Source organism: Rhinatrema bivittatum, chromosome 14 (genome assembly GCF_901001135.1).
Source record: "Rhinatrema bivittatum chromosome 14, aRhiBiv1.1, whole genome shotgun sequence".
Lineage (NCBI taxonomy): Eukaryota > Metazoa > Chordata > Amphibia > Gymnophiona > Rhinatrematidae > Rhinatrema > Rhinatrema bivittatum.
Genome location: NC_042628.1, coordinates 34,000,212 through 34,012,851, shown reverse-complemented (window position 1 = coordinate 34,012,851; position 12,640 = coordinate 34,000,212). Strand labels below are relative to the sequence as shown.

At 42.2% G+C, this 12,640-nt stretch overlaps 1 protein-coding gene across 1 annotated transcript in view; it reads right to left on the bottom strand.

The window, feature by feature from the left end:
- PPL (periplakin) overlaps positions 1–4,415 on the bottom strand; it is a 94,670-nt gene extending 90,255 nt beyond the window's left edge. Inside the window, exon 1 of the mRNA XM_029576325.1 lies at positions 4,289–4,415. The gene's annotated coding sequence lies outside the window, so the exon portion shown is untranslated. The remainder of the gene's footprint in view (positions 1–4,288) is intronic.
- Between the last annotated feature and the right edge of the window lie 8,225 nt (positions 4,416–12,640).

Here is a 12,640-nt window from a genome sequence, read left to right as displayed (position 1 = left end):
GCCCTCAGGCTGGCAGGCCTGTGGAGGCAGCAGTCCTAGCTTCCCCCCCAGAGGAGACGAAGTCTCAGCCATTACCCGGTGGCGATGTCCACTGGCCAGATTCGGAATGCATGCAGACCAGGTTCTGGAGGAAGCCGTGGCCAGTGGCCAAGGATTGTTGCTCAGATGGCTAAATTAGATGAGAGAGGGTTAAAACAAATAGGGAAATCCCCCAAGTAATTGTGAATGAAGCCCGGTAGTGCAGGAGCCCGGTTTTGACTGAACTGAAAGCCCAGAAACGGGAAACAACTGCCCCCACCAGAATACAAAAACTGTATTGGATACATAGTCAAAAGTGTCAAACCCTCCCTCCAAATTCACAACACATTAGCACTGATTGAGAAGCTTTCATCTGTGTCCAGGAATTAGTTGTAAAAGTGGATGTGGTTAATGCAGTTAGTGTAGCTGGGTTCAAAAAAGATTTGGATAAGTTCTTGGAGGAGAAGTCCATTAACGGCTATTAATCAAGTTTACTTAGAGAATATCCACTGCTATTAATTGCATCAGTAGCATGGGATCTTCTTAGTGTTTGGGTAATTGCCAGGTTCTTGTGGCCTGGTTTGGCCTCTGTTGGAAACAGGATGCTGGGCTTGATGGACGCTTGGTCTGACCCAGCATGGCAATTTCTTATGTTCTTAAAGCTCTGCTAGGTACTCTGTGCACCCTTTGTAGTTTCCGCTCTCTACTCATCATCAAAGCCATTTCCACGAGTAAAACGCTGCTTTGCCTGTGTAAATGGGTTTTTTTGATTACCTGTGTACAGAGCGGGCAATAAAGTACTCATGTATGCCAGCAATGCAGATGCTTTTATCAGCGTGTCTTCAGAGGTCTTCTTAGGGCAGGTCTTGGTCACTCAATATGGGTCACTCAACATGGCACTCAACATGGGTAATTTTGAATAATCAAAACTACCCCCCCCCCCTAAGTTTTGCCTTAAAAAAAGTACCTGCACAGAAATAGGGGCAAAGAAAGGTGCAGTTTTGCTTTGATTATTCCAGCAAACCCCACTGGTAAAAATCTGTATTTTTCCACTCAGAATGATGAAATTTTCTAATTAAAGGTGCTACTCTGCAAGCTCAGCCGATTTGCTAGGCTACGAGGTTAATACATGGCTTCTTGTTCACGCAGTTTTAAAGTACTGCTACCTTGCTGCACAAAGCTGGAGACGTCATAGTTTGTTGTTTTTTTTCTTTGTTGGTTTGTTTTTAAAATAGTCACATACTTACTGCCTGATTCACTAAGGCTTTTCTCCCATTCTGTGTCTATGAGAAAATACCTTGATGAATCAGGCCCTTAGTAAGATAGTCAAGGACAGCAGATAAAAAACAACTGGCCCATCCAGTTTGCCCAGTTATTCTCTGTAGTGCTCTGGCTTTATCCCAGCTATGGAAGCTTTGCCTATTTGCAGGACACTGCCCTTTATCCAGATTAGTTTTTTTTTTTTTTAATCTTCCTCATTACTTCTCTACTATCCAGATAGATAAACATACAATTTTTTCATACTTAATCCAACTTAGAGACCCCTGTCCAATGTCGCACTTCCAAAATGTCATAATGTAAAATAGTTATCAGCTGTTGCCCTAACCAGATATCTGACTGTGCAGTCCTTCTGGTCTTGTTGGGTGCTGCCTGGCCACCATCAACCTGCCAGCATCAATCCAGTATGTTTTTGAGGAGTTGTAGCCTCAAGGTTTCATCCTGGCTACCCCATGTCTCTAGATCCTACTTATTCAAAGTGTGCTGACATCATGGATCAATACAGAGGCATTATTATTTCCTAATTATGTTTTATATTGCTTTTTTGATTACTCTTGCACACTGTGTTGACAACTTCAATGTATTGTTCACAATGTAAAGGATTAGTCTAGTGAATATGGCAGTAGGCCGAGAACCAGGAAGTCAACGTTCAAATGCTGCATCTCCCACTGATGCTCTTTATGCTCTTAGGCAATGTGAAGGGTTGCAGGTCTGTGAGCCCTTTGTGCTGATGCAGCTTTGAGGGTGAACCCACAAGGCTTATGCGGGCAGCTGGCAAATGCACTCCATAGCGGGACAGCCTCCAGCTTCATCTTTACCAGCCGCCTCCCCTGCAGGTTGAGCCCTTGGATTTTGGCAGCCAGCAGGACTTAGGTGGGTGTCGAGGGCGGAGAAGATAACTAGAGTCCAAAGGCACACTGGGGTAAGGGTAGACAGCAGACTAATGGAGCCAGGGCAGGTGGCTAGCAAGAGCGGATAGGTCCAGACAGCAGGCAATCATAGTCGGCTCCAAACAAGAGGTCAAGATCTGGAGAGTCAGACCAAGGGTGAAGACACACTGAAGGCACTGGACAAGACAGATAGGAAAAGGCATAGCTGGACGAAGAAGGCTGGAGAAGAAGTGGCTGGACGAGTCAAGGCTGGACAAGAACCAGGAACACTAAGCAGCATGTACTGCAAGGCAGGGGAACCGTTGTTGAGGCAAGATAATGCTGCGAGGCTCTTGCTTAAATAGGCTGGTCGTCCTGACGTCATTGGAGGGTGACATCATCAGAGGGCGCCACTCAGCATTTCCTGCCCAATGTACTTTTAGCCTATGCCAAATTCCATCCTTAACAATTAGTGCCATTCCACTACTAATTCCATCCACCCTGCCATTTCAATGTATTTTGTACCCCAGTTCCCCAGTATTATAGTGTCTTATTAGTAATCCTCTTTCTACCAGGTCTTTGAGATGGCTGTTATGACTATATCTTCATTTACTGCCATATATTGTAAATCTCCAGTATAATTTTTTAGACTTCTGGCATTTGCATACAGACAACTGAATCTATCCATTTTCATTCCTATTAATGACCTGCTTATTGTTGTTTGTTGATAGCTCTGGTAGATTTGAATGAAGAACAAACTTGGCTTTTACCACATCCTCTCTAACTGTATCCCTTGAAAACACCTCACGCTGAACTAGGAGCTCCAAGTGACTGTCAGCTTTCGCCCATGATTTAGTTTAAAAGCTGCTCTATCACCTTTCTGATTCTTAGTGCCGACAACCACGATCTATTCTGGTTAAAATGGAGACCAACCCATCAGAATCTATTTATTTATATATTTTTAAAATTTATATAACGCACACATCAAATGCATTTGTGCCATGCGGTTTACCAAAAAACTTACTGCGTTCAGTTTCCCACAGACATAATAAGTAATTAATTCACCAATTGGCTGTCCCTTCCCTATATAGTTCCCCAGTTCTAAAGCCTTTCTTCCTGCGTCATCATCATCTCCTCCACACATTGAAATTCTGAAGTTCAGCCTGTCTCTGGGGTCCTGAGAGGCTTTCTGAGAACGTTACCCTGGAGCTTCAGGGGGATACTGTCTTTCTCTATAGACCTTGCTCCTCCACGGCAGCACATGGGTTGCCAGTGAAGGCTGGCGTGCTCTGAATAACTCTCTCTCTGTCTGCCTTAGCTTCTTCAGGTCTGCCACTCTAGCTTTCAGATACCATGCATGTTCTCCAAGGCTAGGAGCTCTTTCCACCAAGCAGATAATTGTACATTGTACTATATATGTATATATATAAGTATTATAAAGCATGGGGAATTCTTAAAAAGTTTAAGATCCTCAAAAAGCTAAACCGGGTGGCTTTAGAAGCTAGGTTAGGAATTTACTATAAACATGGAATTCAACTAGCCTATCAAGGTTTGATACTGTTTAGGTTTAATAACCTAATACCTAGGCCCCTAACCATCTTCCCCTTGTATACTGAATGTACTTAGTTAATATCATTTCTGAATCACTTAACAGATAAAACTGTCGACCAAAGCGATGTCCAAAGATCACAGTTTAAACAAGATACAAAATTCACATATCTAAAACGAAATCATTAAAAATATAACAAAAGATAGATAATTCCATTTGAAAGTAATAATAATTCTGTGAATTTGAAAATAAATTGGACTACAGTCTAAAATATTTCTTTCAACCTCCTCCTTTAAGCTCCACCTTAAATTCCATTCCCTCTAATCCTCTGTGTTTGCTCCTGGGTGGCAGGAAGACTGCCTTAAAAGCTTCTTATAATATATCTTTTGCCCTTTGTTGAGGCCTATTGTCTAACCTCCTGCAATCGTGAAAGGCTGGGACAAGCTTCCCACAAAAGCACTGACCAAATTTAACAAAGCTCACAACACTCAAACCATCTTTAATTAAATCCCCCCCCCCCCCCCCCGCGGGGAGAAAAATAAATAAATATATCTTTAGAGAGAGAGAAACTCACCAAATACTGGGGTTTTCTAAAATGCAGGCAGAGGTATCTGCAGCAGCCCGCTAACTCCCTTTTCTGCAGTCCTCCTGTGTGCTTACCCCTGTGCCCGTTGCTTCTGTGTCATTTATCTGCCCCTTGTGTTCTCCTTATCTCCTCTCCCCTTGCCTCTGCTCTTGAGGGAGTGAAGGGTGTGCTGACTGCAACCTCCCAACTCTGTCCCTGCCACACTCCTCTCTGCCTCTGTCACATTACTGGTTTCTACGAAAACAAGCCGATATCACTTCAGTGGGCAAACCTCAGATCAGCCTTTGAGAGTTTCATGAAGAGCGTTTAGCTCTGGAAGGCTAGTCACAAATTTATTACCTGAATTCAGTGCAAAGGTATCACCTCGGCCCCCAGTTTTTGCACAGGGATAGATTCCGTGGCAAAAGTGGAAAAAAACCAAAACCCCGACAATTCTTCAGTTGTATTTGCATAAATGTGAATTATTTGCATGTTTAATGTACATTTATTTTGCATAATAAAAAATAAAAGTCATTTTCCGGTCTTGCTTTGTGTTTGTATAATTTAGTTTGTTCTTTTGGGAGTATTATGGGTTAGGAATTTCAGGGGGAAGGAGAGGAAAAGGGGATCTCAAGAACAGAGAGAGAAGGAGGGAGGATGAGGGGATAGGGAGGTGGGAAGAGAGAGGATCAGGGATGGGGAATGTGAAGGAGAGAAAATGAGTGATAGTGAGAAGGACAGAAAGGGAGGAAGAAAAGGGGGAGGGAAGTTCTGGGATCTTGAGGGAGTGGGGATACAGAGGAAGGAGAGCGAGATGTAGTCTCCCTCCACCGCTAGCCCTCACATCTCCACTCCCTCCTCCCTGCACCCACTCAACCCCTCTCCTCACCTCTACCCATCCCAGCTTTGTTTCTCTTTCTGTCCTTATCCCAAGTACCAATTTATCCAAACAAGCCCTCATCTCCCTGCCCCTCAGACATTCCCCATCCCCTCAGACCTTCTTTCATAATCCCCACATCCTTCAGCCTCTCTTTCACACTTCCCTCATGCCTGTTCCTCCTTCCCCCATCCCTCCCCTCCTCCATGCTGAGCAGGAAGACTGTGGCCTTGCCTCCAGGACTTAATATCGCCATGATATTAAGTCGGAGGGGGCACAGAAAAGCAGTTTTTACTGCTTTTCTGTGCACTTTCCCGGTGCCGGAAGAAATTAGCGCCAACCTTTGGGTCGGCGCTAATTTCTGAAAGTAAAATGTGCGGCTTGGCTGCACATCCTGCGCGCATACCTTTGTGTTTTAGTACAATAATTATCCTAGGAGAAGGATATGAGAACAGAGGGCCTTATCCCAGGAAGGAAATATAGCCCAGGGAGAAAAGAGCTGAGGCAATGCTCAATCCCTTTTCTTTCATTCCTTTGTTAAAAAGATTATGTTGGCAGTAATATTTCTTTTTGAATTTCAGGGGAACCTTATTCTTGCTGCACCAGGCTATATTGCCCATAGAATCAAATACAAATCTTTATCTATTCTTCATAATGAAATTTACAAAGATAACAACTTTCCACTTGATTGCATGATTAAACTACACAAACCTCCACGGTCAACAAGAATCTCTAATAAATTGCAACTAATCATTCCCCCTCTATCAGATGCAAGATTATCTAGCACCAGGAATCAAGCTTTCTCTATAGCTGGCCCTATAGAATGGAACTCCTTACCATCTTATCTAAGCTCAATAACGGATACCAAATCCTTCAAAAAAGAACTTAAAACCTGGCTATTTAAGCAAGCTTTCACAACCTAAATTAATGTCCACCCTCAGTCTTTGACTTCTCCACTTGTAAGAACCCCTTACCCTCTCATACTATCTCGACTTCCTTCTACTTAACTCTTCCCATTCTGTCCACTCTCTCTTTTCTCCCATTTCTCACCTTGAACCTTACCACTATAATTTCCACAGCCCCTTCACTTTTATTTCTCTTTTTTTCATCACTCTTCCTCTCCTTTCTGACTTCTCCATATTCTTAACTAATATTCACCTTTTCTTAAGAAAACCCAAATTTATGATACTTACTATAGTTACGTTTTCTAATAATGTTTCTTATCACTCTCCTTTGCTGAGATGTTATTGTTAACACTGATGTTTAAGTTTATATCCACTGTTAAAAATGTTTAATGTATGAAGTTGTTCACTGTACACCGGGGTGAAGGCTCCTCGCTATACTTCGGTATAAAAAAAAAAAAAAGAATCTAAAGAATCTATATAGGGAGGAGCATCAGTACAAAACAGTTTGTATTCTGCCTCCATCTTCTGCGGGGGGGCGAATATTCATGTGTCTGGACTGGTCTGTCAAGACTCAAGGAAAGACAATAAGTAGGTAAACCCTAATTAAACATTCAGGTGGTGAATTAGAATAAGATTTTATAGTCATAAGTCAAGAATATATTTAAAGAAAATGCAATACTTTTCTTTTTTTTTTTTTAAAGTTCACCTTAAGAATTTGATTTTCATTAAACCAGCAGTGAGCTAGGTTTGGTCAGATAGCACATTAACTAGTCTGTAGTAAATCTGTAACTTAGTAGTACAGATGAAGGATTGTGCTGATCACCATTTATCAAGAGCTTGGGGCAAGGAGGTGGTAAGGAGACTGCAGGGAGCTAAATAGGACATTTTTGGGCATTTGGGAATCCAAGTCTTTTTATAGACATTTCTGAAAACACTAAAGGCCGGATTTTAAAAGCCCTACACGCGTGAAAATCCAGAGGCCCGGTGACACGTGTAAAGCCCTGGGATGCGTGTAAGTCCCAGGGCTTTACTAAAGGGGCGGTCCGGGAACGGGGCCGTTGCCGCTGTGTCGAAGGATCGCGTGCCCAGAGGCAGGCGCAAAAGGTAAGATAATAATTTTGGGGGGGGGGGGGGGGGTTAGAGCAGGGCTAGGGTGGGGAAAGGTTAGGGGAAGAGAACGGGGGAAGGCAGCTTGGTGTGCACAATTGTGCACCCCCTTGCACGTGCTGACCCCTGATTTTATAACTTGCGCGCGCTCAGAGGCCCAGCCTGCCTGAGGAGCAGGGGCAGGGGCAGGTGTGGGGGTTTTTACCTCCAGATACTCTGTTAAGCAAGGCACCACCAGTCTCTATTTGCCCTTGTTTTCTGTTATTAAGAAAGGATGTTTGTATCTGTGATAAGTAGGTACCAAGTACAGGAATGAAAAGCAGCTCAGGAGAGGGTCCTTAACGTGGACTCAGCTACTCACAAGCCAACTGTGTGAGTTTAGAGTTTATTTATTGCTCACCTGAAGCACATGGAAATCAGCACACAAAGTCGGCATTCAACCCGCTCTGGGATTGGTGTTACACAACCCACACTCCTGGTATGATATTGCTTTCTTTATTTCATAAAATTGGGCGTACATGTGTAAACCGTTGTGATGGTGATTTAACTTAACGATGGTATAGAAAAGTTTTTAAATAAATAAATACATTTTAAATAAAATAAATGTGTGCGTGCCGGGTAGCACACGCCCATGTACGCCACATGCGCTCCTTTTAAAATCTACCCCTAAGATTTTTTTTTCCAATTATTAATCAGCACCCATTAGCAAACAGCATTATTAGTCTACGTTACATCCAAAATCTTCCCCAATACCTTTCCTCTTACATTTTGTTTCCTTTTGATTTCATTATCTAAAACAGTTCTCATGACTTAGTCTAGGTAGGTTTTAGCACTTTGCAGACCATCGCTTGCTGATTCCTCTTCAAGGTCAAAGGTCAATATGGATTGGTCAGCATGGACGTATAAAAACAGGTTGTGCACGTGTAGAGGTGTGGCTGTTGCTCCTTGACAGCCTCCTCACAGAGCCAGGAGGGATCGTTCTGGGAAGAAATAAATAATTTGTGGAAGAGTTTTTTGTCTTTTGCTGAGACTGGTTTCTGTTTCTGTTTTTTTATTGACCTGCCCTTACCCTGCCTGTGGGGGGAAAAGAGAAGGTGCTGCTTGTCCTTTGGGTAGAGATACCAGAGGGTGACGGTGACCTGATAAGGAACAAGAATGCTTTTTTTTTTTTTTTTCTTTAGAGAGTTTGTTCCAGTTTTGGGGAGAAATCCTTGAACCTCCATTCCTGCCCACCCAGGATGGAGAGGATTTTTTTGGACTGTGATTACCTTGTACTGGGGTTTTCTGTCACCAGAAGCTGGGCTTGTGGAGTTCAACATCAGAGAAAGATAGGAGATTGCCCTGCCAGGAGCCTGCTCTCTAACCTCCAAGAGAGGGACTCTTCTCAGTGCTGTCCCACTGGAAACCGCAAAAGGCACTTTGCACTGTTTTGTATGAAGATTTTCTGAGGATTTATTTTTGCAAATGGAAGTTTGACGTATTTGTGGTTTCAGTAATTTTTTTTTTTTTTTAACACCCCATTCAAGTGTCCAGCCTGTTTCAAGGACAACTAAGAGTTAGTACAAGGGAGTTTGTATCCTCAGGAAGAGTGTGTGCTGAGTTCCCCATCCCATAAGCCGAGGGCCCTGGAGGTTTATCCTCTTTGCTGCCTGAAGCACCCCAGTACCCCAGTGGCCAAGTGGACTCTGCTAACTAGTGGGGAAGGCGACATGAAAATAAGATTGGCCCTGTAATCCAGGAGATCCCCGAAGAGGGGATTACACACGTTACCCTCCAGAAACACCTATTTGGAACCTTGAAAAGTTAGATCATGTGGCCTGGTCCTGGTAATGCAAGGAAATGAAGCCCTGAGAGCTGGTATCTGTGCAGAAGAACAGCATGCACAAAATGGGAAAGCCTAGAGATAGGTCAAAATCCCATGATACACAATTTCTCCCATAACCCTGGTGTTCACAGCTAGGCAAGACAAGATCAGGGATTTTATCACTTTTCCTTCCAACTTTCTATGATCTTAAAAATACAACTAGGATCTAACAAATCCTGTCCACCCATCAATGGATACGCAAATAATGGCCTGGATTTAAAACTGCACTCCTAGATTGTGCCCTTTCGCTATGAGGAGCCTTGAACTGCTGCACTTATGGCTCAAAAAACAAATACAGAATCTCAGTGGTGAACCCTGAGGTGAAAAAATTCTGTGATATTAAGGGCAGTGAAGCTTCAACAAGCAAGCCTGATGTAAACATTTTTAGTGGGGTTTTTGTTCTGTTTTGTTACCAGAATTGTAATTGTATTATAACTCCATAGGAAGCCTCAGTAGAGTCCAAAATCTGTACCAAAATACAAATTAACACACAAGAGGTGAACGCAAAAGCACCCTGTTGTTGTCAAATACATCTGTAGTTAGCTTCATGTTAATCTGCCTAAAGGAAAGATTTTGTGCCAGAACTTGAGTTGGAATTTTATTTTCAAACATTCTCTGGATCCCTAGTGTTCACTGTGTAGTGTAGTCATGCTACTAATTAATTAATCATAACTTTTGCTAGGTACTTAGCCTGTAATTACAGTTTATAATATCCATACCCTCCTTACAACTGGAATGAAACTCTTAACAGCCGAGCCACTATGCAGGGCACCTCAAAGTGGCTTCCTCTTCAAGGATTACACAGTCCCTTGGATGAGACAAACATTCTTCAGGAACAGATGAAATGGAATTACAAGGATCACTGATCTGGTGCATTACCTCAGGATCGGCAAAGTAATTGTTCTATAAATTTGCCATTGTTGTGTTAGGGCTTTTTTTTAATGCTTGCACCCTGCTGAGAATCCCTACCTCTACCTCCTGCATAGCTCTTCAGAGCTTTCTGTACAATTGGGTCTTTCCTTTGTTCATGTTCTTTAATTCTATAATGCCAGTTCTTCCATAGAATTTCCCTCTCAAAACTGCCCAAGTGGCATTTTTTTGGTTTTTTGTTTTAATTTTTCCTCAGGGTTCCACTGCAGGCCCTGGCCAGTCTGCTGTTTGCTTTTACTTTGCTCTTTAACATGTGGCAGGGCCAGGTAAGGTGGCAGTGGGTGTGTGTGAGGAGGAGGGGTGGGAAGTGCAGAGAGAGACTGAGACTATGATCCTAACAGGGTTGGCAAAGCTGGAGGTTAAACAGATACCTCCCATGCTGGACCATTGTGTGCAAAGGCCAGGATAATTACAGAGAAAGATGCAAGGTAGGATATGATAACTTAAAGGCAGATGAATCAGAAAATATGTTTGCACTTGGTTATTTTAGGGGAGACAAGAAGGCATGACTTGAAGGTGCAAAAAAAAAAAAGCAATTTAAAGCAGCTTGTGAAGGTAAAATCATGCTTGAACTTTTTTTTTTTCTTCTAGAATAGCCTCATTTTAGAAAACCGAACTGTTCCCATTTCACTATGACTTGTGAAATAGCTCATGGGCTCCCTTTTCCTCATACCCTGGCCTACCATGTTGTCAGTTGCTACTTAATATGAAAGGAGTCATGTTTTTTTTCTCCTAAATGTCCTAATTTTAGGAGAAAATACAATGGCGGTTTTTCATCTTTGCTGTGGAAAGGGCTGGAGCCTTCTGTCTGCAGCGGATCTTAAATTTGCAATTAGTTAAAGAGATGCGGCTTCTTTAATTTTATGGAAAACTCCCCTAATGTGGGTTGTTTCTGTATAATCTTAGTGAAACAGTTGATACAAAATCCTTGGATAATTTTAAGGAAAAGCCTGAATAAGTTGCCGAGTATGAAGGTTGTTGATGGATGTGTCAGGTATTTACCATTACACAAGCTGGAATGCCGTAGCCCATAGGCAAACAAGAATTCTAATAATCACGTTGGCCCCGGATTCTTTGCAGGTTTTGATCCGAAAGCATGCAAACAAGTCGAAGTTTGTCCTGAACCAGGAGGATTTTAGCTTGGTTTGAGTTCGATGGAAAGCTTGCACTTTCCCCAGAGCCGTTGGAGGGGGAAGGAAAGCAGTCAAAGTTTTCCTGACAACCAATCCAGGAGAAATCCAAAGCAGATCGGATGACTCTGAAGCAGATCTGAATAATTTCAACACAAATTTTGCAGTTTGAAGAAATTCGTTGTGGCTTTCCTCGAATCCAGATTTCTCAATGATCTATCATGGGTCAATGATCTGTCATGGGCTTAGATTTGCAATCCCTTGCAAATCTAAGACAAGTTTGTCTTAGATTTGCAAGGGATTCATGTGTCTCTAGCTGTGATATCTTGTACTGAACCAACATGAATGTTAAAGAAAAGACTTTGTGCATGAGTTTGCAGACCACACAAGTCAAACCTTCATACGTCATGTGTAGATGTGGTCTCAAAAACTCATGTGCAACGTCATTACTGAGTCAATCAAAAGCAAGAAGATACATTGATATTTCATGATGCCTAGTTTCCTTCTTTGGTACAGACATTTACACATAATTATGACATTATGTAAATTTGTGTGTAATAATTTGTATCATTAAACATTAGAGATGACTTCTCCCTACAGGAAACCAGGCAAGAAATGGAGTTAGCTGGTGATCACAGGTATTAACCACTAGTAAGGCAACTTTAAAAATGCTCAGACATCACAACGTGCTCTGACCTTCCTGAAATTTCAAGAGAACTGAATTGAACTGGCTTGCTGCCCAATAGGAAATGAACAGAAAACTGTATTCTGCGTTTCAGGGCATTGAGGACACATTAAAAGTGTGAGCTTAGGAGTCACTAATTGCTCTAGTATCTGTGGCACAAATCTGAATGAAATTGGATAAACAAGTCAAAAGTTATTAGAGAGGGCAGTGATCTTATCAGGTAAGTGTTTCTGTAGGAAACTAAGATTTAAAAAAGTATCATAAGTCTGCAAAAATATAAGTACAAACAGCAAAATCTGACTGCTGAAAGTATTTATTCAGTCAATAGGTTAAGGGTCTGATTTAGCAAAGACTTTTTGAAAATGGAGGAGACTTGAAAATCCAGGTCCTATTGCAAAATGTTGTAAATCTTTTACCTGGTCAGGACTTTCATTGAAAGAGCCAACAGTTTAGATCAGATTTGGCAAGTCATTGTCAATAATAAGCAATTCTCTGTGAACAAAGAACTGAAAGTGTTACATGGAGTGGATTACTCTACATCCTTCACCCAGGAACCACTGAAAAGGACAAACATTTATTGGAAAGGGAGGAGAGAGGAGCAGGGCAGTGATGGAAATAATGGTGAAAAGTGTGTCTGTCTGTCACCTGCCCTGCTGTTGCCTCTGCTGTAGCTGTTCTGTGGAGAAATGGAGGATCTGATTTACAGAGCTGTCACTCTGGCACCCTAACCAAGCACGAAAACTATTCATATAGAGGAACTTATTTATTTAGAGGTGAATTTTAAAAGCCTGACATGTACACATTAATTAATTAGGGGATGCCCAAAGAAGTTGGACTTTTGTGCGCCAAGCAGCTTTTAAAAG